The following is a 25,844-nucleotide window of genomic DNA, read 5'->3' on the forward strand; positions in this document are numbered from 1 at the left end:
TATGCCTATGTTTTCTCTTTTTAGTTTTAGCTTTTACATTTAGGATGACTGATCCATTTCAAATTAATTATTTTATATGGTGTGAGGCAGGAGTCCAGCTTCATTCTTTTGCTACTCAAAGTGCAATGTAGAAATCCCTTAATACAAAAACCCAAATGCCCAACTGTTATTTTCAAAATACTCTTACAATTTTATATGCTTTTAAAATGATCGTAGCAATCATTCTCTATATTAAAACAGGCTACATGTGTATTTCCTTACTCTGGCGGACAGGGCCCAGAAGCAATGACAATCCAGCAGCAAAGAACATACCCAGCACCCAGATGGGTTTCTCGCACCATTCTCCAAGAAAAAGGAACCGAGGCTCCTTGGAGAAATGGCTGATTCTAGTACTGGGGCAGGAAATATACAAGATGAGTCTGGAGCATCTTGTAGTGCCAGAAAGTAAGAAAGTGCTAAAAAGAAAGGGGGCAGAAAAGAAGGGAGAAAAAAGACATTTATGTCAAAGGAACACACAAGCTAATTGAAAGAGTTCCCAATGACCAAAGCAGGAACATTTTGAGCAACAAAATAGTACTGGATTGTAACCCTAAGTATATAATGTATATCCATGGGTCCATACTGATTAATTAAATGATTGAATAGAGAGGAAGAGACAAATTTCCCTTGAGGAATTCCCTATTAATTTATGTAGATTCTCTATCCTAAAGGAGGGAGACCATAACTCCCCACGCAGGTGTGGACTGCACACAGTGATGCCTTTCCAAAGAGTATAGTATTGAAAGGAGGAAAAAAAGGAGTAACTTTACAGTGTAGAAACCTGACGAGAATCGACCGGTGATAAAGGCCTATATCATTAGTGATAAATCACACTGATAGTATGTACCACTGACATGATGTGATGAAAGTGACACTTTGCCCCGTGGTCTCCCTCCTCAAAACCGGTAACACCAGTCTAAACATGAAAAGAAAAAACATTAGGCAAATTCCAAAAGAGGGGTGTCCTACAAAATACTTGCCCAGTACTTCTGAAAACTGTGAAGGTTATCAGAAGCAAAGTAAAAAGAAGTTGAGGCCGGAGGAGTACTTGATACCAGACTGAGCAACACAGCGATACTTAGTCTCTAAAAAACTTTTAAAAATTTGCCAGGCATAGTGGTGCTTGCCTGTAGTCCCAGCTACACATTTTGGCCCAGGAGTTCATAGGTGATCATGCCACTTAACTCTAGCCTGGATGACAGAGCAAGACTCTGTCTCCAAAAAAAAAAAAAAAAACCTGCAACAACAAAAACAACAAACTAAGCTAGAGAAAAACAACAAACTAAGCTAGAGAAACTGTTATAGATAAGAGGAGACAGAAAAAGACATTAAGTAAATCTATGGAAATTGAATAAACTATAGGCATCAGTTAATAATAATGTATTAATACTGGTTCATTAATTGTAAGAAATATCCCATACCAATGTAAGATGGCAATAATAGGGAAAACTGGGGGGGGGGGGGGTATGGGAACTCTATACTATGTTCCTGATTTTTCTGTAAATCTAAAACAGTTTCCAAAAATGAAGTCTACATTAAAAAAAATGTAAGCCATGCTAAACCTAAACACAACTTCCTAAGAGTTAGAATAATTATTGATCTGATTTATAAATATCAGGGGTTTTCGGGAGGAAGAGGGTGTTCCTTACAAATCTTTGCTAACTCCAGTCACCTCCTGAACAGGCAAGGAATTATTGAACCTAAGTGGTTTCCTTGCCTCTGCTCTTGCCCCTCCTTCCCCTCTTCCTCAGCCTGAGTCATTCTCTTAAAAAGGTAAAACCAGGCCGGGCGCGGTGGCTCAAGCCTGTAATCCCAGCACTTTGGGAGGCCGAGACGGGCGGATCACGAGGTCAGGAGATCGAGACCCTCCTGGCTAACACCGTGAAACCCCGTCTCTACTAAAAATACAAAAAATTAGCCGGGCGAGGTGGTGGGCGCCCTGTGGTACCAGCCACTCGGGAGGCTGAGGCAGGAGAATGGCGTGAACCCAGGAGGCAGAGGTTGCGGTGAGCTGAGATCCGGCCACTGCACTCTAGCCTGGGCGACAGAGCAAGACTCTGTCTCAAAAAAAAAAAAAAAAAAGGTAAAACCAAATCACGAAAAACTTTCCAACAGCTTCCCACCTCACAAGTAAGAGCCACAACTTCTTACAAAGTTCTCAAGGCACTACATGATCTAGTTGCTGCTCCCTTACACTTCTGATTTTAGCTCCTATTTTTTACTCTAGCCACACAGGTCTCTTGCCTCATCCCTCAAACTCACTCCTCATTTCCCCTTAGGTCTCTGCTTAAATTTCACCTCACTCAAGATTTCCCTGACCACTTCACATAAAACAACATCCTTACTCTGTCCTCTCTCTCCACATGCCCTAACCCTCTTTATTTTTCTCCATGCATTAATACTCAACATACTATATATATTTACTATATATAGTGTGCTAGTTTGCCCAGTATGCACTGAAAGGTAAACTCCTTAAGGACAGAGCCTTTGCTTTATTCACTGGTACATCCCAAGCACCCAGAATAGTATGTGGTACACAGTAGGTACTCATAAATAATTACAACCCATGTACAGTATCGGAAGAGAAATCACCTTCAAGTTAGAGCTGAATCATCTCTCAAACTTTTACTGAGTGCCTACTTGACTGGACAGGCATTCTGCTAAGGACTAGGACTCAGAAATGAAAGATTAAGCCAGTAAGTCAGTCCATGCTAATTAAAAACTGAATTATCTGAGACTTCATATTATTAATTTTAGGCATTATATCAGGATTTCATATAAGGCCAAAACCTACTTGAGCTACCATCTAATGATATTAATTATTGAAGCACAAATCAAGATAGCTCTACATCATAAGTCACAAAGAGCAATACAGAGAAATGCTGGGTTTTTTTTTTTTTTTTTTTTGGAGACAGAGTCTTATACTGTCACCCAGGCTGGAGTGCAGTGACACGATCTCAGCTCACTGCAACCTCCGCCTCTGGGGTTCAAGTGATTCTTCTCCTGCCTCAGTCTCCCAAGTAGGTGGGACTATAGGCCTGTGCCACCACGCCCAATTATTTTTGTATTTTTAGTGGAGATGGGGTTTCACCATGTTGGCTAGGCTGGTCTTGAACTCCTGACCTCAAGTGATTCGTCTGCCTCGGCCTCCCAAGGATTACAGACATGAGCCGCTATGCCTGGCCATAAAATAGGGTTTTTTGGTATCTTATGTGCAATGGGATAAAGATTACATTTGACATAAAATTAGCTGTGAATAAAGCAATAGTAGTTAACTGAATTAAGAAAATATTAATAAAATCTCATGCCTCCCTCAAAAAGTTAAACATCATTACCACATGCCCAGCAACTCTACTCCTAGGTATATACCCATGAGAATGGAAACATGTTCACACAAAAACTTGTACATAAATGTTCATAGCAACATTATTCATAATAGTCAAAAGGTGGAAACAATCCAAATGTGTAAAAACTAATAAATGAATAAACAAAATGTGATGTAGTCAAACACCGGAATATTATTCACCCACGAAGAGGCATGAAATACTGATACAGGCTACAACCTGGAGGAATCAGAAAGTACTATGCTAAATGAAAGAAGCCAAACACAAAAGACCACATGTAATTCCATTTAGAGTTATGCCCGGCTGGGCACGGTGGCTCACACCTGTAATCCCAGCACTTTGGGAGGCCTAGGTGGTAGATTACCTGAGGTCAAGAGTTTGAGACCAACCTGGCCAGCATGGCAAAACCCCGTCTCTACTAAAAATACAAAAATTAGCCAGGCATGATGGCATGTGCCAGCTACTCAGGAGGCTGAGGCAGGAGAATTGCTTGAACCTGGGAGGCGGAGGTTGCAGTGAGCAGAGATCATGCCACTGCACTCCAGCCTGGGCAACAGAGCGAGACTCCGAGACTCCGTCTCAAAAAAAAAAAAGAGTCATGCCCAACATAACAATGTTTCGATCAATAGACTATATGTACAACTTACAATACCTTATTTTTACTGTACCTTTTCTATGTTTAGGTGTGTTTAGATACACAAATACTTACCATTGTGTTACAGATGCCTAGAGTATTCAGTGCAGTAAGGTGCTGTACAGGTTTGTAGCCTAGGATTGACAGACTATACCATGCGGCCTAGGTGTGCAATAGGCTACACCATCTAGGTTTGTGTAAGTATACCCTAAGATGTTTGCACAGTGATATAACTGCCTAACGACACATTTCTCTGAACATACCCCTTTTGTCAAGTGATGCATGGCTATATATGAAATGTCCCAAATAAGCAAATCCATGGAGACAGATTACTGTATTTGCTAGGGACTGGGGAGAGGGGAAACTAGAAAAGACTGCTACTGGGTATGTGTTTCTTTATTAGGTAATGAAAATGTTCTAGAAATTAGATAATGGTGATAGCTGTACAACCTTGTGAATATTCTAAAAATTATGGCATTGTATGCTTTAAAATGGTCACTTATCCACGTAAATTATATCAATAAAAATTATATTCATCTGGCCGAGTGCAGTGGCTCATGCCTGTAATCCCAGCATTTTGGGAGGCTGAGGCGGGTGGATCATCTGAGGTCGGGAGTTGGAGACCAGCCTGACCAACATAGAGAAACCCTGTCTCTACTGAAAATACAAAATTAGCCAGCTCTGGTGGCACATGCCTGTAATGCCAGCTACCTGGGAGGCTGAGGCAAGAGAACTGCTTGAACCTGGGAGGTAGAGATCATGCCACTGCACTCTAGCCTAGGCAATAAGAGTGAAACTCCGTCTCAAAAAAAAAAAAAAAATTATATTCATCCAACCTTAGTGATCATTTTTAATTTTTCATGAACTATGCAACACTACCAAACAAGAAGGTGGTTTCTAGATAAGCCTTGCTGTCATGCATGTGTTCAATCTCTTAAGGTTGGCCCATCTCCATATACCACATAATAATGTTTTTTAAAAATCTGTATGCTTTATGGTTTTAAAATCCATTTCAGAAGGTATTAATCCCAGGAATAATAATCTGATAGTCACTGGTCTGTTGAGATTGCTTATTTTTTAAACAAAAGCCAGAATTTCTTTTTTATAATCCTAAAAGGAAAAAGCATGCCTCAAAACATGGTCTTGATTTCTAATTCCCACATTTGGACCAGTACAGACTCTTCTTTGAATATATGTACATTTATGTAAGATAGGACCTATGGTAGCCCAGCATAGCCCTTCTTAATCCCCAAGCCCTGGGTAGTCATGGTAGGGAGAGAATAGTAAACTTTTACCATCACCTTACATACTCCAAGTATTACCTCAGCTAAATCCTAGAGAAGAATGAACCGTATGAATGAAGTCTCAATCTTCATATTCCCAGCCTAGCATAAAACAAATCTTTCATCTCCTCCCCACACACTCATTAATAAGGTATGAAATTGAGGACTTCCAGAAGGTTAGAATTTTGCAAAGGGAAGTATCATCTTCTTTCAGTCACTGTCACATTTCAAAAAAAAATTATAATTTCCTCATAAAACCAAAACAGGCCAGGTGCAGTGGCTCACACCTATAATCCCAGCACTTTGGGAGGCCAAGGCTGGAGGACTGTTTGAGTCCAGTAATTCAAGATCAGCCTGGACAACATAGTGAGACTCCATCTGTACAAAAAATAATTAGCTGGGCATAGTGGCACCTGTGGTCCCAGCTACTCAGGGGGCTAAGGTGGGAGGATGGCTTGAGCTCAGCAGGTCAAGGCTACAGTCAGCCGTGATCGGGCTGCTGCACTTCAGCTTGCGCAACAGAGTGAGATTATCTCAAAAACAAAAACAACAACAACAAAAAACTAAAACAAACCAGCAAAGATTAGTTATCTGGTTACCACTTTCTATACTGTTTAAGTGTGAATATTTTCTAGTCAACTTCACTGTAACAAAGAAAATTAATTTCTAAAGCAGATATAGCCAAGGCAAAAAAATTCATCTAAAATGTCCACTCATGCAGTGAAGACGGTATATGACTGTAAGATAAAATGCTTTTAAATATATGCTCTTATGGTTTATATGCAGATATTAATAACATATAAACCTACTCCTTGATGCTTAAGAAATAAAACACATTCCAGGTTTAAAAATCAATTAGCAAATGTTTCATGAAATATGTTAAATCTGAGAAAACAAAGCAGTACTTGCACACAAGTAATAAGTTACTTAAACACTGAATAAATGATTTTGCCTTAAGGAGTCATATCACTTTTTCCTTTTTGTGTTAAATAATTTGGTCACTAATGCCTAGAATATAATAAAAATAGAATTCTCTTCAAGCTTTGAAAATATTGTTACAGTTTTAGGTATATCAGCTTTTCATAGTTGAGAAAGATAAACATTCTGGATTGGAAGTTAGGAGCCCCAAATTCCAGTCCTGCTTCTGCAAATAAATGCTACAAGACTTTGAGCAAAGTGCATACTCTTGTAGAATACCTGTTTTCCTACTTAAAAAGCCTAATGTTCTTTGTAGTTCTAATATTCTCAGTTAAGATTAATATTTTTACTTCATTTAGCACACAGTATTCTTTGGTGTAAAATCTAAACAGAAATAAACACTAAGTCCACTGAATTAAGTCTGCACGGAACTCTAGCATATACCTATCCCATTCATACCTAAATGCCAAATATTTTTAAATCTTTATTGTTTTAGTTAATCCAGTTTGATAAGTTAAAAGTAAAAGCATGTAGCCTAAGAATAATCAGCTGTTATTAAGAAATTATTTATCATGAATTTTAAAAAATAAACTAGGAAACTTTGAAACAGCTGTGTAACAGCTGTATAAAAGCACAGCTCTGCAAACAAAGCTACAGGATTCAAATCCAGTTCTATATAAATTCTGTGACTTAGAGGCTAGCCACACAGATAATTAGTTAGATTTAACCAAGTCTCCGTTTCCTCAACAGTAAAATATGGGTAATAGTAACACCTACCTTCATCAGGTTGTTGTGAGAATAAACATTAAAGCATGTATGGTCAGCAGCAACTAGCACAGTCCAGCAACTGGCACATAATGAATGCTGAATCAATGCTATTATTGTTGCACCTAAAGGTAAGGTCTGCATTTAAACAAATGACATTTACTGACTGCCAAGTGTTATGCTAGGGACTACAGAAATAAAACAGCATAAGTAAATAAACATAACACAATCTGGGAAGACTTCCTCTAGGACATAACAACTGAGTATTAAAAGGAAGAGGAGAGGCCGGGTGCAGTGGCTCACGCCTGTAATCCCAGCACTTTGGGAGGCCGAGGTGGGCAGATCACAAGGTCAGGAGATTGAAACCATCCTGGCTAACATGGTGAAACCCCATCTCTACTAAAAAAAATTCAAAAAATTAGCCGGGCGTTGTGGCGGGCCCCTGTCGTCCCAGCTACTCGGGAGGCTGAGGCAGGAGAATGGTGTGAACCGGGGAAGCGGAGCTTGCAGTGAGCTGAGATGGAGCCACTGCACTCCAGCCTGGGCGACAAAGCAAGACTTCATCTCAAAACAAAACAAAACAAAACAAAAAAAAAAAAAAAAAGGAAGAGGAGAAATTATCCAAGGAAAGAAAAAGAAAAGAAGGTTTCAAGAAGACAAAATCACATATACGAAGACCTAGAAATATCCCTAACATAGCACATTAGAACTGTAGTAATTCAGCATGGTTGTATTGGAGAATAGGGATATGAGGTAGACGGGAATCAAACTATGGAATATTATATACCAAAATAAGAATCTCACATTTTATCTTCAAGGGAATTAAGAGCCTCTCAAGAATTTTAGTATGCCAGGCGCAGTGGCTCAAGCCTGTGATCCCAGCACTTTGGGAGGCCGAGATGGGCGGATCACGAGGTCAGGAGATCGAGACCATCCTGGCTAACACGGTGAAACCCCATCTCTACTAAAAAATACAAAAAACTAGCTGGGCAAGGTGGTGGGCGCCTATAGTCCCAGCTACTCGGGAGGCTGAGGCAGGAGAATGGCGTAAACCCGGGAGGTGGAGCTTGCAGTGAGCAGAGATCCGGCTACTGCACTCCAGCCTGGGCGACAGAGCAAGACTCCGTCTCAAAAAAAAAAAAAAAAAAGAGAATTTTAGTAAGAGTTAAATTTATACTTTTTTGAGACAGGGTCTTGCTCTGTTGCCCAGGCTGGAGTACAGTGGTGTGATCGTAACTCATCCTAGGTGTGACCTTCCAGGCTCAAGCAATCCTCCCACATCAGCCTCCTGAGTAGCTGGGACCAAAGATGTGTGACACCATGCCTTGCCAGTTTTTTAAATATCTTTTTATAGAGACAAGGTCTCCCTGTGTTGCCCAGGCTGGTCTTGAACTCCTGGGCTCAAGCAATTCTTCCACCTCCACTTCCTAACGTGCTGAGATTACAGGCATAGGAAACCTTGCCTGTCCTAAAGAATGGTTTGTAACCAGGCATGCTCATGAGCATCACCTGGTTAGTTTTTTCAAACTACATACATCCAGATCTCCCTTTCAGAAATTATTGATTAGTAGTTCTGACATGTGACATAGGACCCTATAAATTCACTCTGAAAAGTTCAAAAGAATCACTATCTTAGTCTGATAAATACTGTGCAGAACACAGCAAACGTTAAAAAGAGAAGGTCAAGATCCTATTGCAGAAATCCAGGTAAGAAATTATGAGGGCAAAACAGTGGCAATAGTTAGATACTTAGGAATTCTTAAAAAACACAATTGAGAAGACTTGCATGGAAGAAAGAGGAATCATGAATGACAGTGAGCCACCCATAAGGCTGAACAAACACAGACAGTTTCAATTTTGAAAGCACTGAGTTTGAGGTGTTAAAAAGAGACATACTGTGAGAAATAATTGAAAGAGAGGTAATGAATATTCCTACTTAGGACTCAGAAGAGAAATCTGAGCTGGAAATAAAAAATTGGGGATCATTACAAATTGAGTGTTTTTTGAAGTCATGGAAGTGAATGAAAATGTCCCAAAGTGAGTCACATCAGAAGTGGGCTAAGGACAGAAATTATAGGGACACTGCTTTACACATATGACCAATAATATTAATTTCCCGCTTCTCAAGGATGTTATTTGTCTGCAACTCAAAATTCCTTGCAACTCAACTGAAGTACCACTCTTCCCTCTTCCACTTAAGATATCACAGAAATAAATGAGTAATAATACTAATATAGGGTGTATTAGTCCATTTTCACACGGCTATAAAGAATGACCTGAAACTAGGTAATTTATAAAGAAAAGAAGTTTAATTGACTTACAGTTCAGCATGACTGGAGAGGCCTCAGGAAACTTACAATCATGGCAGAAGGGGAAGGGGAAGCAAGGCATGTCTTCACAAGTTGGCAGGAGAGAGAGTGAGCACAAGGGAAACTGCCACTTTTAAACTGTCAGATGTCGTGAGAACTCCTTTACTATTGTGAGAACAGCATGGTGGAAACCACTCCCACCCGCCAGTCACCTTCCATGAGGTCTCCCTTGACACACGGGGATTACAATTTGAGATGAGATTGGGGGGGGGCACAGATCCAAACCATACCATTCTGCCCCTGGCCCCTCCCAAATCTCATGCCCTTTTCACATTTCAAAACTAATCATGCCTTCCCAACAGTCCCCCAAAGTCTTAACTCATTGCAGCATTAACACAAAAGTCCAAGACCAAAGTCTCATCTGAGACAAGGTAAGTCCCTTCTGACTATGAGCCTGTAAAATCAAAGCAAGTTAGTTACTTCCAAGATACAATGGAGGTACAGGCATTAGGTAAATGCTTGCATTCCAAATGGGAGAAATGAGCCAAAACAAAGGGGCCAGGGCCCCTATGCAGGTTCAAAACCCAATAGGGCAGTCATTAAATAGTGAAGCTCCAAAATCTCCCTTGACTCCATGTCTCACATCCAGGGCACAATGATGCAAGGGGTGGGCTCCCACAGCCTCGGGCAGCTTCGCCCCTGTGGCTCTGTGGCGTACAGCCACTGCAGCTTTCACAGGTTAGCATCAAGTGCCTGTGGCTTCCCCAAGTGTGTGGTGCAAGCTTTCAGTGGATCTACCTTTCTGGGGTCTAGAGGACAGTTGCCCTCTTCTCACAGCTCCACTAGGCAGTGTCCCAGTGGGGACTCTGTGTCGCGGCTCCAACCCTACATTTCCCTTCTGCACCTCACAGGTTCTCTCTATGAGGGCTCTGCTCCTGCAGCAGACTTCTGCCTGAACATCCAGGCATTTCCATACATCCTCTGAAATCTAGCTGGAGGTTCCCAAACCTCAACTCTTGTCTTCTGAACACTCGCAGGCCCAACGACACATGGAAGCTGCCAATGCTTAGGCTTGCACCCTCTGAAGCAATGGCCTGAGCCATACCTTGGTTTCTTTTAGCCATGGCTAGCACTGGGGCAACTGGGACACAGGGTGCCGTGTCCTGAGGCTAAATAGGGCAGCAGACTGGTCCCACAAAACCATTTTTCCCTCCTAGGCCTCCAGGCTTGTGATGGGAGGGGCTGCCGTGAAGATCTCTGAAAAGGCCTGGAGACATTTTCCTCCATTGTCTTGGCTATTAACATTCAGCTCCTCACTACTCATACAAATTTGTGTAGCTTGCTTGAATTTCTCCCTAGAAAATGGGTTTTTCTTTTCTACCACAGTCAGGCTGCAAATTTTCCAAACTTTTATGCTCTGCTTCCCTTTAAATAAAAGTTCCAGTTTAAGATAATCTCTTTGTGAATGCAATGACTCAACACCTTTAGGATCAGCCAAGTTACATCTTGAATGTTTTGCTGCTTAAGAAATTTCTTCCGCCAGGTACCCTAAATCATCTCTCTCAAGTTCAAAGTTCTACAGATCTCTAGGTCAGGGCAAAATGCTGCCAGTCTCTTTGCTAAAGTATAGCAATAGTGACCTTGGCTCGAGTTCCCAGTAAGTTTCTCATCTCCATCTGAGACCACCTCAGCCTGGACTTCATTGTCCATATCACTATCAACATTTTGGTCAAAACCATTCAACAAGTCTCTAGGAAGTTCCAAACTTTCCCACATCTTCCTTTCTTCTTCTGAGCCTTCCAAACTTCCAACGTCTGCCCAGTACCCAATTCCAAAGTCACTTCCACATTTTCAGGTTATCTTTATAGCAGTGCCCTACTCCCAGTATCAACTGTCTGTGTTGGTCCATTTTCACACTGCTATAAAGAACGACATGATACTGGGTAATTTGTAAAGGAGAGGTTTAACTGACTCACAGTTCAACATGGCTGAAGAGGCCTCAGGAAACTTTACAATCATGGCAGAAGGGGAAGGGGAAGCAAGGCATGTCTTCACAAGGCAGCAGAGCAAGTACAGTGGAAACTGCCACTTTTAAACCATCAGATCCCAGGAGAACTCTCTCACTACCATGAGAACAGTAAGGGAGAACCCCACCCCCATAGGCCAATCACCTCCTACGAGGTCCCTCCCTTGACACATGGGGATTACAATTTGAGATGAGATTTGGGTGGGGACACAGAGCCAAACCATATCATAGGGATCCATTCTATCTTATTTAAAGACAACGAGTAATCATTCATAACTTGGTACTTTTTAATTTTTTTATTTCTTCTAAAAAATAATGGGATACATGTGCAGAACATACAGGCTTGTTACATAGGTATACATATGCCATGGTGGTTTGCTGCACCTACTAACCCATCCTCTAAGTTCCCTCCCCTCTTTCCCCACCCCCCACAACAGGCCCTGGTGTGTGTTGTTCCCTTCCCTGTGTCTGTGTCATAACTTGGTACTTTTACACTCAATTACCTGAGATGCAGATTTAAGGGACAGGTAGAGGAAGAGGAAACCATAAGAAAGAATAAGAAAGTTTAACCAAAAACTTGAGAGCAAAACCAGGAATGTCTCCAAAAATTAAAGGAACTAAAGTTTCAAGAAATAAGATTAGACAGTTAGAGAAACTGTTTGAGGAGACAGTAATAATAAATCAAGCATAGCTATGACACACATATTACACATACATTACCTGTACAATTATTACATTGTACTATCTCCTCCCACAACCCCTTGCACTACGATGTTCTGTGGACCAGAAGGCTAGGACCAAAACAGAAAAAGCCAACTGGAACAAGAAAGCAGTTATAACAGTGGCATGAGGGAGGTAGGAAAAGGCAGGGAACAGGAAGAAGAAAGTGCCTGTAAATCCTAATTTATGGCCTAGATCTAAAATGTCCATTCTGATTTTTACTCTATTTACCTTTGATCTTAAAGTTTCTGTTTAAAATTTCTCATTATATTGGCAGTGTAGCTGCAGAACATTTCTACCATATCCATTTCAACATGCTCAATGTTATTTTCAAGGGAAAATTTCACCTTAAGTCTACATGTCTTCACCGAGTATATGCATGCAAAAGGCATGAGTGAAAGGCATACACAATGACAAAGTTCCTGCCATCATGACCTGTTGTTAACTATGGGGGATTAAACAGCATACAAGTGTCCAGCCAATTCTACAAAACAGAATAAAACAATATATAGCAGAGCAGGGTAAATTAATTTATTCAACAAATATTAGATGTTATGTACCAGGCAATAAGCAAGGCACTGGGGATATAATAAAAGACAGGATAAGTCTTTGAAGAGCTTACAGTTTAGTTGTGAGGCAGAGTGGTAAATAAAAGGAAACCAACTAATAAAACAATTATAAACTCTATCAAATGAATAAAGAAGAAAAAAGTCTAAATATAGACGTTATGGGAGAAAGAGGACACAGTGATCAGCAATGCCTCCTGAAGAAGGGATCTTAAGCAAGCCCTGCCCCAAACCAAAGGAAGAGAAAGAACAGTTAGGAAAAGGCCTGAATTGGGAAGAGTCTGGAACATAGAGAAGCTGAAAGAAGACCAGCATATTGTGAGTGTACTAAGGGAAGTGGGTGAGCAGTAGGAGATCCATGGAAAGGTAGTAGTTAAGGGTCAGACATGGAAAGCCTTGTGGGCACAATGAATCTGGATTTCATTCCAACTGCAATGGAAAACCAAATGATTTTTAAGCATGGGAGTGTCTAAATTACATTTTTTAAACATAGCTACCTGCTACACAACTTACCTTAGTTTCCAAACTAAAATCGATACCAAGGGAATCCTAAAATCAAAATACACCTTATAATGTCATGACCACACCCCCCATATACACATGACTACCCAAGTAGCTCCAAGTTTCAAGAGAAATTGCTTTTAAAATAAATGTTAAAGGATCTAGAGTTTAGGACAGGTGCAGTGGCTCACACCTGTAATCCCAGAACTTTGGGAGGCCGAGGTGGGTGGATCACCTGAGGTCAGGGATTCGAGACCAGCCTGACCAATGTGGCAAAACCTCATCTCTACTAAAAATACAAAAAAACTGGCCAGGTGTGGTGATGTGTGTCTGTAGTCCCAGCTACTTGGGATGCTGAGGCGGGAGAACTGCTTGAATCCGGGAGGCGGAGGTTGCAGTGAGCCAAGACTGTGCCACTGCCCTCCAGCCTGGGCCACAAGAACGAAACTCTGACTCAAAAAAAAGGATCTAGAGTTTAATGAACTGGGCTACCCACTGGTGAATAATCTCACGTCGTCTTTTAGTTTCAAAAAAAATCAGTGAAAATATCAAATCGATAAAGCTGTTGATGAAAGATACTTCCCTTCCTTGAACCCAATTTTAGAGAAAATAGAGGTAAAAGAGACAGATGAGTCAAACATGCTAAACTCTTCAAGAAATCAATGAGCAATAATAAAAAAGACAATCGCAAGTGTGGCACAGACATGGGGAAACTGGAACATCCACGTATTTCTTTTTATTTTTTGAGATGGAGTCTTGCTCTGCTGCCCAAGCTGGAGGGCAGTGGCACAATCTCAGCTCACTTCAACCTCCACTTCCTGGGTTCAAGTGATTCCCCTGCCTCAGCCTCCCAAGTAGCTGGGACCACAGGCGTGTACCACCACGCCCAGCTAATTCTTATATTTTTTGTAGAGATGAGGTTTCACTCTGTTGGCCAGGTTGGTCTTGAACTTCTGACCTCACGTGATCCACCCATCTCAGACTCCCAAAGTGCTGGGATTACAGGCGTGAGACACTGCGCCTGGTCCATATATTTCTGATGGGAATATAAAATGGTACAGCCAATTTAGGAGAGAGAAATTTGGCAATTCCTCAAAATGTTAAACACAAATTTGCAATAGTTCCACTCCCACATATCTATCCAGGAAACATGTTTATACAAAGTCTTACATGCAAATATCCATAGCAGCATTATTTGCAATAAGCAAAAAGTGGAAACAACCCAAATGTCCATCAAAAGAGTTCAGATAAACAAAATGTGCTGTGTCTATGCAATGAAATATTATTCGGCCATATACATCATTAATGATCTTTACCAAAAATCCTATTTTATTTTGTACAAATGATACACTCAAGTTGGTTAAGCAGAAGATGTTTGTTTTCACTAAGCAACGTCAAATTAGTAGTATGGAATTTCCTATCTAGTGGGGTGGCAGAGTATATTAAAAAACCCATATATCAGTTCCAAACAGTATTCACAACAAAAAGAGACAGATGTTGGCATTTGTAACAGATGCCCAAGAAAAATACTGCCAAAGTCAAGGCAGCTAAGAATTTCTGTCTGCTGTTTCACAGGGAAATAATGAAATGTGATGGTGATATGGCATATGCTTGGCTACATCCATGATAACAGCCACCAAGGCCTGGATTGGACAACTCCAAAATTGCATTTCATCATCTTCCTTTTCTATTTCTGTCATCATTTGCATTATCAATCTTTCTTCTGAACAAAGACAAGATTTTTAGGTCCCAAGTTTTCCCCATTTCTAATATTTCAATTTTTTTTGTAATGCTTTTCTTTTCTTTTGAGAAAGTGTCTCATTTTGCTGCCCAGGCTGGAGTAAAATGGTGATCATGGTTCACTGCAGCCTTGACTTCCTGGGCTCAAGTGATTCTCCTGCCTCAGCTACCTGAGTAGCTGGGATTCCAGGTGCATGCCACCATGCTTAGCTAATTATGTATTTTTTGTAGAGACGAGGGTCTCCCTATGTTGCCCAAGCTGGTCTCAAACTCCTGGGCTCAAGAGATCTGTGCCTGCCTTGGCCTCCCAAACCACTGGGACTACAGGCCACCGTGCCCAGCCTATGCTTTTCTTTTAAAAGAAATACATCCATCAAAGCAAATTATTTTGTGTTTGCATGTACTAACTACCTGTAAATACCAGGCATGTTTATTTAAGAGATAGACAAAAGTGGTTATATGGGCCTTGCCTGGATGGTTATCTCTTATTTTGGCTACAAAGGAATGAATAAAAATGAACTACCATATAGCTGGTTACTTCTCAACACATAACACAGTTCATATTTCCATGATTCAAATGTATGGGTGCTATGAAATGTTTTTTTCAGCTTTTTCAATGTATCCTTTTGTTTGTGGCTTAGTCTTTCATTTACCAAATTAAGTTTTCTCCCTTGTTTGAGAAACTTGTAGAGCCAATTTTTCACTACATCACACTTTTATGTATTATTATTAACATAGTCTATGATTTCTGGCATTAGATAAAGGAAATCTGTCTAAAAATATATTTATCACAATTCACATCTGGATATGAACTAGATTTACAGACAAACGTTTACACATCTTTGGTTTAATACAAGAATTTAATAACATTTTAGGATAGAAAAGAATATTTTCAGGTGAACCAAAATCCAAAATTGCATTATTCATTTTATACTCAATGTGCTGTTCTTTCCTTACAAACTTTTCGAAAAGTAATCTGAAATAATCTAGAAGCTTAAAAAGTTTGATGCTTCTGTTTTCCTAAGAAAATTCCACAAATTTGTAAGCCAAAGACTTATAATAAAACCGGTAGTATTTTATCCTGTTGTAACTGTACTATAGTACTTATAGTATTTCAATTGTACTATAATATTAGAAGATTGACTTCAAGTACTAAAACCAATAAAATATGTATAGATTGCCTTAAAATATCCTACCTATTGTAGTTATGTCAAAAAAAATTTAAGTCTGGCTGGGCGCAGTGGCTCACGCCTGTAATCCCAGCACTTTGGGGGATCGAGGCGGGCGGATCATGAGGTCAGGAGATCGAGACCATCCTGGCTAACATGGCGAAACCCTGTCTCTACTAAAAAATACAACAAAAATCAGCCATGCGTGGTGGTGTGCGCCTGTAGTCCCAGCTACTCAGGAGGCTGAGGCAGGAGAATGGTGTGAAACCGGGAGATGAAGCTTATAGTGAGCCGAGATCGTGCCATTGCACTCCAGCCTGGGCGACAGAGCAAGACTCCATCGCAAAAAAAAAAAAAAAAAAAAATTAAGTATTTATCTTTCAGAGTTCTCTTTCATACTACGGTTGAAAGAGGTACATACCCTGAAATTTGCTTTGAAATGATACATGGGAGTAGGGAGAGAAAGTATGTAGGGATATACATGAAAGACCCACCATGTGCTAAAATTGTTGAAGGTGGGTAATGGATACTCAGGGGTTCATTATACTTTTCTCTCTAAATTTGTTTGGTTTGAAATTTTCTGTAAAAGTGTTGTTGTTGGCCAGATACCGTGGCTCATGTTGATAATCCCAGCACTTTGGAAGGGTCAGGCAGGAGGGTCACTTGAGCCCAGAAGTTTGAGACCACCCTGAGAAAATAGCAAGACCCCATCTCTACAATGAACAAAAACAAAAATAAACCCAAATTTAGCCAGGCATGGTGGCACATGCCTGTAGTCCTAGCTACTTGGGAGGCTGAGGTGGGAGGATCGCTTGAGCCCAGAAGCTTCAGGTTGCAGTGAGCCACTGCACTCTAGCCTGGATGACAGGATAAGACCCTGTCTCTTAAAAAAACAGAGTTTTGCTCTTGTTGCCCTGGCTGGAGTGCAGTGGTGCAATCTCGGCTCACTGCAACCTCTGCCTCCCAAGTTCAAGCGATTCTCCTGCCTTAGCCTCCCAAGTACCTGGGATTACAGGCATGCGCCACCACACCTGGCTAATTTTGTATTTTTAGTAGAGACAGGCTTTCACCATATTAGTCAGGCTGGTCTTGAACTCCTGACCTCAGGTGATCCACCTACCTCAACCTCCCAAAGTGCTGGGATTACAGGTGTGAGCCACCGTGCCCAGCCCCAATTTTTTTTAACTTAAAAAAAAAAAAAAACTAAAAATTAGTCTTCTTTATAGTAGAGAAAATCAACTTTAAGGTGGCTAATTCTTGTTCTGCACTAGGAATTCACAACAAAGGTTAATGTAAAGGAAGAAATTATAATGAATTTTAGAGGAGTATATATTTTAATACAAGTTATGCACTAAAAAAGATTTTATAACATATTAATCAAATGTCATAACACACAAGTTTACTATCTTTTAAATTTCCCCAATAAGCATATCTGTTAAGAGCAAATAGTAGGCCGGGCGCGGTGGCTCAAGCCTGTAATCCCAGCACTCTGGGAGGCCGAGACGGGCGGATCACGAGGTCAGGAGATCGAGACCATCCTGGCGAACACGGTGAAACCCTGTCTCTACTAAAAAATACAAAACCTAGCCGGGCGTGGTGGCGGGCGCCTGTAGTCCCAGCTACTCAGGAGGCTGAGGCAGGAGAACGGTGTAAACCCAGGAGGCGGAGCTTGCAGTGAGCCGAGATCGCGCCACTGCACTCCAGCCTGGGCGACAGAGTGAGACTCCATCTCAAAAAAAAAAAAAAAAGCGCAAATAGTAGACATACTGTGAAGTATGCTTGATATCTATAAGGATGGTGCTAACATGACCTTCTTAAAAGGCAGCCCAGTAGATCAAGGTTAATTAGCTGGTATACTAGATCAGCTTTTTAAAGCAAGTTTGGAACCTTCAACTCCTATGCCTTATTAAAACACAACTTAGGAGTCTTAGAAACAATTTTAATTATTACCATGTTAGAGGATCAGATTTGAGTCAAAAACCTGCTGTTTAAAAAAAAGTAATACAAAGGTATTAACAAATAGCAAAAGACCATCTCTAAGTTTTGGGTTTCTTGAGGAGTTGGGGTTTTCCGCATAGGCACAGTTCTACTTAATTCCCATCCTTCCAAATGGTTCACACTTTTACTCTGGCCTCATTCCACCAGTGCCTTGTGGCTCTGGCCAAATCAAACTCTGACTTGAAGTAGTTTAATGTCTGTTTAAGTGAAAATAGTACCAGCTGCTTTACCAGAGTAGTGTTCATCTTGCAGTTTTCTCAACATGAGAAATGTTTTAAAATGTTAAGCCATCTGATTTAAGCAGATCCAAGCAAAAGTATTTTAGCTTATCCACATATTTGTGTTTGCTTCACTGGGTCAGACAAATCTGGTCTCAAGTTACTTAAACAGGATCAGTGATCACACAGTAATGAGAATGATGGCATTAGGCCATATGAAAATTTCATTAGTTTACGTTTAGTTACACCCCATAAATGCCTACATGCCTAGCAACATAGGAGAAACTACACGGTAAGGATCCCTAAAGAGTCTTTAACTTACAGAGGCCAAATTTAAACTCTGAAATATTAGACAAGTAAAAGCAGAAGATTCCCCATTAAACATATTATTTATTAAATCAATATTCACTTAACACTTATTATATGCCAGGCAAGTGGGGGGAAACACAGCTGAAGTTCTACTGTCAAAAAACACCCAAGCTAGGGCCGGGCGCGGTGGCTCAAGCCTGTAATCCCAGCACTTTGGGAGGCCGAGACGGGCGGATCACGAGGTCAGGAGATCGAGACCATCCTGGCTAACCCGGTGAAACCCCGTCTCTACTAAAAAATACAAAAAACTAGCCGGGCGAGGTGGCGGGCGCCTGTAGTCCCAGCTACTCCGGAGGCTGAGGCAGGAGAATGGCGTAAACCTGGGAGGCGGAGCTTGCAGTGAGCTGAGATCCGGCCACTGCACTCCAGCCCAGGAGACAGAGCCAGACTCTGTCTCAAAAAAAAAAAACAACAACAACAAAAAAACACCCAAGCTAAAGGACAGAGACTACAATAAACAAGAACAGAGAAGTATTTATATCAAGGATTGATAAATGCAGGGTTGATGGTGATGGGGGTGCATACCATTCTTTTGAGGGTACTAAGGAGAGGCCACCGATCAACATGAGGAACTTATGCAGATTATCTCAGGGAAAAGTAGTCCTGGCACAGGAAAAAGCACAAAGCCCGTAGATAAGAGCATTCCTAACACCATTCAAGGAACAGTGAAAAAACAGTGTGTTTCATTCAAAGATAAAAGAGAAGACGGTTCTGCAAAAAGAAAAAGCAAAATGAGTGGATATACTGAAATCAGGCCCACATCCTCTCATTTATCTCTTCATATTATACAACATCCATACACATATTCATATTCACTGCTAGCACATTAAGAAATGCTTACTACTGGCTGGGTGCGGTGGCTCACACCTGTAATCCCAGCACTTTGGGAGGCCAAGGTGGGTGGATCACGAGGTCAGGAGTTAGAGACCAGCCTGGCCAGCATGGTGAAACCTCGTCTCTACTAAAAACACAAAAATTAGCCGAGCGTGGTGGTGCATGCCTGTAATCCCAACTACCCAGGAGGCCAAGGCAGGAGAATCACTTGAACCTGGGAGTTGGAGGTTGCAATGAACTGAGATCGCACCACTGCACTCCAGCCTGGGTGATATAGCAAGACTCTGTTTCCCACCACCCCCCCACCACCGCCAAAAAAAAGAAAAAAAGAAATGCTTACTCTTGCCTTAACTGCAGAAAGGCCTAGAATGGAAAGCCCCGGCTAGACTGGCCTGAGTCAACGTAAGGAAACTGTGTTAGTAGCAGCCTAGTAACAGAAAGTCACCTAGCATGTGGCTGAAATTAAAACACCAGAAGCAGCAACAGGGATAAACATTAAACAAAGAAATAAGATTTCCTGTAAGCAAGTTAACCCAAGGAACAGGTAATTTTTTTTTTACAAAACTTGTAGACTCATTTCAACTAGGGACAAAAGAAACATTGGGGCCGGGCATGGTGGTTCATCCTGTAATCCCAGCACTTTGGGAGGCCGAGGCAGGTGGATCACTTGAGGTCAGGAGTTCCAGAGCAGCCTGCCCAACACAGTGAAACATCATCTCTACTAAAAATACAAAAATTAGCTGGGTGTGGTGGTGGGCATCTGTAATCCCGACTACTCAGGAGGCTGAGGCAGGAGAATTGCTTGATCCCAGGGGTGGAGGTTGCAGTTGCAGTGGACTGAGATTGCGCTACTGCACTCCAGCCTGGGCGACACAGCAAGACTGTGTCTCACAAACAAACAAATAAAAAACTTACTGAAGCACTCTGTTTCCCAATGTAACATTTTTTCTTCTCATTTCAAAAGTTGGCACTTTCAAGTCATTGTTCAAATATCATTTCAGTGAGCCTCCCCAGTCCACCTTGTTTGTAAATCAGAAACGCCTCCCCCATCCACATTCCATTCTTCCTTATTCTGCTTTTCTTTTTCTGGTATCACCTCCCAACATACTAGATAACGTACAGTTATGTTCATTTTTTAATCAACTGTCTCACCCCATTTGCCTCAGGATCTTGGTTTTGTTCTCACATGTATCCCAAGCCCCCAGAACAGTGTCTAGAATATGAGAGGTGCTTCAGGTCAGTTAAAATCTCTGAACTACCCATCCCTATGGCAACTATTCAATTTAGTATAAGCCCATGTCCCCAAGTTTTCTCCAAAAACTTTTAGCAAAAGTATGCTCTGGGAAAATGATTCTAATTTTTTAAATAATGGAAAATATAACCTCCCAGCATCAATGTTAAATCACAAAGACCCAACATCCTTCTTCAAAGTATTGTATCATTAAACCTCTTTCTGACTTCATATGCCAATTCTATTTAATCCCATACCCTCAACTTCCCAAAAGGATTTTTCCCTGAAAGCTTATGATTAATAGCACAGTTTCTGAAGTTATACCTCCTGGGTTCAAATCTTGCCTCTGCCACTTACTAGCAGTGATGTTGGACAAATTAATAAATCTCTCTTTGCTTGAGTTTCCTTGTCTATAAAATGGGCTAACAGTAGTACCTATATTCTAGAATTATTGTGAGAAGTTAAATGAAATAACACTATAAAATTATTAGGCCAGTGCTCAGCACATAGTAGGCATGTAATAGACACTATCACCTACAACGGCAAAAGCTCAGTTCTCAGACCTTCATTCTTCACCCCCAAAGACCTTATCTCTGAGATTCCACTATTGTCTCTATACAAATGTCCAGTCAGACTCCTAAACTCAGCTCTCTGGTCTTGTCAGCCAAGGACAAATACTTTGGGGAAAACAGAAGTGTTAGAACAAAGGAAACCTGGTGGGACTTTAGATCTGTTGGTCAAGGAAGGTCTTTGTAAAGAGACAATATTTAAGGAGAGATAAGAATGTCAAGAAGCCAACACTGACGAGATCCAGATCAGTGGTTCTCAAAATCTCCTCACTGGACAAGCAGCATAAGAATTACCTACGAACTTGTTAGAAATGCAAATTCTTAAGCTCCACCCAAGACCTATGGATTCAGAAACTCTGGAGTTGGGCCCAGCAACCTATGTTTCCACAAGCTCTCCAGGTGGTTCTGAAGTACCACTGAGCTACAGTAAGATCCTGCCAGGGAAGGGAACTGCCAGGCTTGTTCTTGCCTTGGGACATTTGCACTTGCTGCTTCCTCAGATCACAGGGAAGTGCACTTCCTCCAGGAGAAAATTTTCTTAATTATGTGCTTGCCCAACTCCTTCACCCAAGAATGTAAACTCCACAAGAACAGAGATTTTGTGTGGGTTTTTTGTCGTTTCTTTTGAGACAGGTCTCACTCTCTTTGCCCACGCTGAAGGGCAGTGGCGCGATCATGGCTGACTGTAGCCTCCACCTCCCAGGCTCGAGTGATCCTCCCACCTCAGCCTCCTGGGTAGCTGGGACCACAGGCACACGCCACCACGCCAGGCTAATTTTTGTATTTTTGTGGAGACGGGGTTTCACCATGTTGCCCAGGCTGGTCTCAAATTCCTGAGCTCAAGCCATCAGCCCATCTTGGCATCCCGAAGTGCTGGGATTATGGGCACAAGTCACCACACCTGGCCACTCCCTATCCTTTAGAGTGGAGAGACTAAACTCCATGATCTGTCATCAGAAGCCCTCTACAATCTAGTACCAATGCTCTATGATACAGTGTTACTCCGCTGAGCTCCCCAATGAACCACACCTTTGTGTAGTTTCCCTCCCATGATGATTCTGCAATGGACCAGGAACTGCTTTGACCAACACACTGGCAGAAGTGATGCTATGCCAGTTCAAGGCCCAGTCCATAACTGGCCTGGCAGATTCCATTTCCTCCCTCTTGGAACACTTGTTCTTGGAAGTTCCTTCTTTGTACTAATCCCTTATTCCACTATGCAACTTTAGCAATAATTCACATCAGTTTGTATGCAATCTACCTGACAAATGCTACCATGATCCCCCTTGAACTCAATATAATTTTCCCACTAAGTCCCTGAAGTATTTTTGTACCTCTTGAAAAGGAATAGTCTGACAAGTATTAATAGCATAGTTATTTCATTCATTTATTGCATGTTTAATGGCACAATGCATCAGACATTGCTCTAAGTGCTGACAATAAAGTTAATAATCTATATGCTATTCTATATGCTAGACATCACTCTAAATACTTTTCTAAGTTTTCCCATGTAATCTTCAAGAATTCGAAAAGTGTCCTCATTTTACATAAGGAAACTGAGGCACAGAGAGATTAAGAAACTTGTCTAAGATCATACTGCAAGTGATGGAGTCAAAATACAAACTCAAACATTCTGACTCCAGAGTTCATGCTATCAACTACTATACTAACCTGCCTTGTACAGATGTGAACAAGACAAAGATGTTCCTGTTCTCATGGAACATGCATTCTATCAGTGATGGTTAGTGGTATCGGGAAAGGGTGGTAATAAATGATACATATAAGTCAACAAAATTACTCCAGAGAGTGAGAATGCTCTGAAGAAGTAAAACTCATGTGTTAGTGATGTGCCGTTACTTTAGACACAGCAGTCAGAGAAGGCCTTTCTGAGAAGGTAATATGTGGGAAAAGACCTAACTATCAGCAAAAGCAGAAGCAGCAAAGCAAAGATCTGGAAAGAAAACTTCAGTTAAAGAGAACAGCTGGTGCAAAAGTCCTAAGACACAAATAATCTTAGCATGTTTCAGGAACAGAAGTAAAGCCAGTATGGCTGAAGGACGGTGGCGGGAGGGGAATGACACGAAGTTGGATAAATTAGCTGAGGCTTAGATCATGCAGGGCTTTGTAGGCCACGATAAGTCATTGGATTTTTCTTTTTCTTTCTTTTTTTTTTTTTAAGACGGAGTCTTGCTCTGTCACCCAAGCTGGAGTACAGAGGCGCCATCTTGGCTCACTGCAATCTCCGCCTCCTGGGTTCAAGCTAGTCTTCTGCCTCAGTCTCCCGAGTAGCTGGGACTACAGGTGCCTGCCACCATGCCCAGCTGATTTTTATATTTTTAGTAGAGACAGCGTTTCGCCATGTTGGCCAGGCTGGTTTCAAACTCCTGGCCTCAAGTGATCTGCCTGCCTCAGTCTCCCAAAGTGCTGGGATTACAGGTATGAGTCACCACACTCGACCAAGTCACTGGATGTTACTGATTAACACTAGAAGGTTCTAAGCAGGGTAATGACATTACCTGACTTATACTTTTGAAAAGTGAATTCTGGCTGTTGCATACTTAATAAATTATAGAAGGCCTAAAAGGAAGCAAGAAAAGCAACAGGAGGCAACTGCAATAAGCCATGCAGGAAATTATGGATATGGAGACTGAACCAACAGGATTTGCTGAGGGACTCGATATGGGAAGGAATGAAATGAATCATGGGTGGCTCTAACCTTCTGGACATAAGTAATGGAGCAAATGGTGATAATAATTACTGAGGTGGGGAAGGCTAGAGGAGGCCCAGGTTGACAGGGTGACAATCATGTTTTGGATGTGTCATTTTGGAAATACCTATTCAATATTCAAATGAAGATGTCAGATGCTAGATATGAATCCAGAGATATAAATTTGAAAGTCATCTCATATATACGGCAACTACACCTAGGGTCAGTGGAGAGAGAAGAAAAAAGGACAGAACTCCAAGTTTCTGAGCACTTCAACATTTAGAAGCCAAGCAGAGAGGAAGCAAGTGCATTACCCTGTCACCCTCCAGATCACAAGTTCTTTAAGAGGCAAGACAGTGTTTTCTTCATTTTTGTGGCACCCTGCAGAACTTAGCTGAGAAACAGAAACTCAGAGACAGTCACTACATTTTAATGAGTGATTGCATGCTTGTCACTTGATTTCTCAAGCTTTCACTGCAGAAATATAGTAACTCAAGGAGACACAGGCAACACTGCCTTAACAATTGTAGGTACTCAAATATTTGTTTAATGAATGAAAGAAAACTGTGTTTTGGTAGACATATTTTACTACTCATTGTTCCAGAGAACATAGCAAGGAAAGGAAGAAACAAGTAGTAGCCCATATCGCCACGCTGCTAACCAAAGATAATCACAAACTTACCCTTCATCTTGGTCCGAATTACAGGGTAGAGGGGGAATCGCAGTAGAGGCTGCAGCAGGAAGAAAGCGGCTTCCAATTCCCACACTGAAGCAGAGTTCTGGCTTTCATGATATAAGCATGTATTAAGCACCAACTATATGCCATGGATTAAAGTAAATACTAAGTACTACAAATATAACAGCAAAACAGATAGGGTTCTTCAAATAACCTCCATTCTGAAGAGGACACATATTACATAGACAATACATAGGTATATTTCTAAGAATATGAAAGTAAAATAAAATATTCTGTGAAAACATACACCACTGCACAAAGCAACAAGGAGTGAGGGTTGAAAATACTGCAGGTTTCTCACATGAGATACCTTAAGAAGTCAGGGTGTGAGGTAGGGATAGGGTGAGAGTTATCTAGGTGAAGGTAAAGACGATGAATGAAAACTTTAAGGTAAGAAGGAATTTAGGATGATTCAAAGAATTTAATATGGGCCAGTGCTAGGCATGGTGGCTCACTCCTGGGAGGCTAAGCAGGAAGACTGTTTGAGGCCAGGAGTTCCGGACCAGCCTGATCAACATAGCAAGACCTCATCTCTAGAAAAAATTTAAAAATTAGCCAGGTGTGGTGGCACATGCCTGTAGTCCCAGCTACTTGGGAGGATCACTTGAGCCCAGGAGGTCGAGGCTACAGTAAGCTGTGTTCATACCACTCTACTCCACCCTAGGTGGCAGAGTTAGACTATATCTCCAGAATAAAAAAGAAAATAAATTTTAAAAAAATAGGTCAGTAAATGCAGAGCCATACAGAGCACATTACAGTTTGTGTGTGTGTGTGTGTGCGCGTGTGTGTGTGAAAGACACAAAGAGAGAGAGAGACAGGTTCTCCCCCTCTGTCGCTCAGGCTGAAGTGCAGTGGCACCATCACAGCTCACTGCAACTTCCACCTCCCAGGCTCAAGCCATCCTCCCACCTCAGCCTCCAGAGTAGCTGGGACCACAGGCGCAAGCCACCATGCTTGGCTAATTTTTTCTATTTATTTTTTGTAGAGCTAGGGTTTCATCACATTGCATAGGCTGGTCTCAAACTCCTGGGCTCAAGCAATACTCCCACCTCAGCCTCCCAAAGTGCTGGGATTACATCCTGACCACATTACGGATGTTTAAAAACGTGACCCTAATATGTAGGAGTAGCCATGGAAAGGCTTTAAGCAAAGGACCAAGAGCAAACTT

The 25,844-nt window shown here is 41.4% G+C and overlaps 1 protein-coding gene across 1 annotated transcript in view; it reads right to left on the reverse strand.

The window, feature by feature from the left end:
• QSER1 (glutamine and serine rich 1) overlaps positions 1 to 25,844 on the reverse strand; it is an 86,568-nt gene that overhangs the window by 55,419 nt on the left and 5,305 nt on the right. The window lies entirely within an intron of this gene.

The sequence above is a fragment of the Piliocolobus tephrosceles genome, chromosome 13 (genome assembly GCF_002776525.5).
Source record: "Piliocolobus tephrosceles isolate RC106 chromosome 13, ASM277652v3, whole genome shotgun sequence".
Lineage (NCBI taxonomy): Eukaryota > Metazoa > Chordata > Mammalia > Primates > Cercopithecidae > Piliocolobus > Piliocolobus tephrosceles.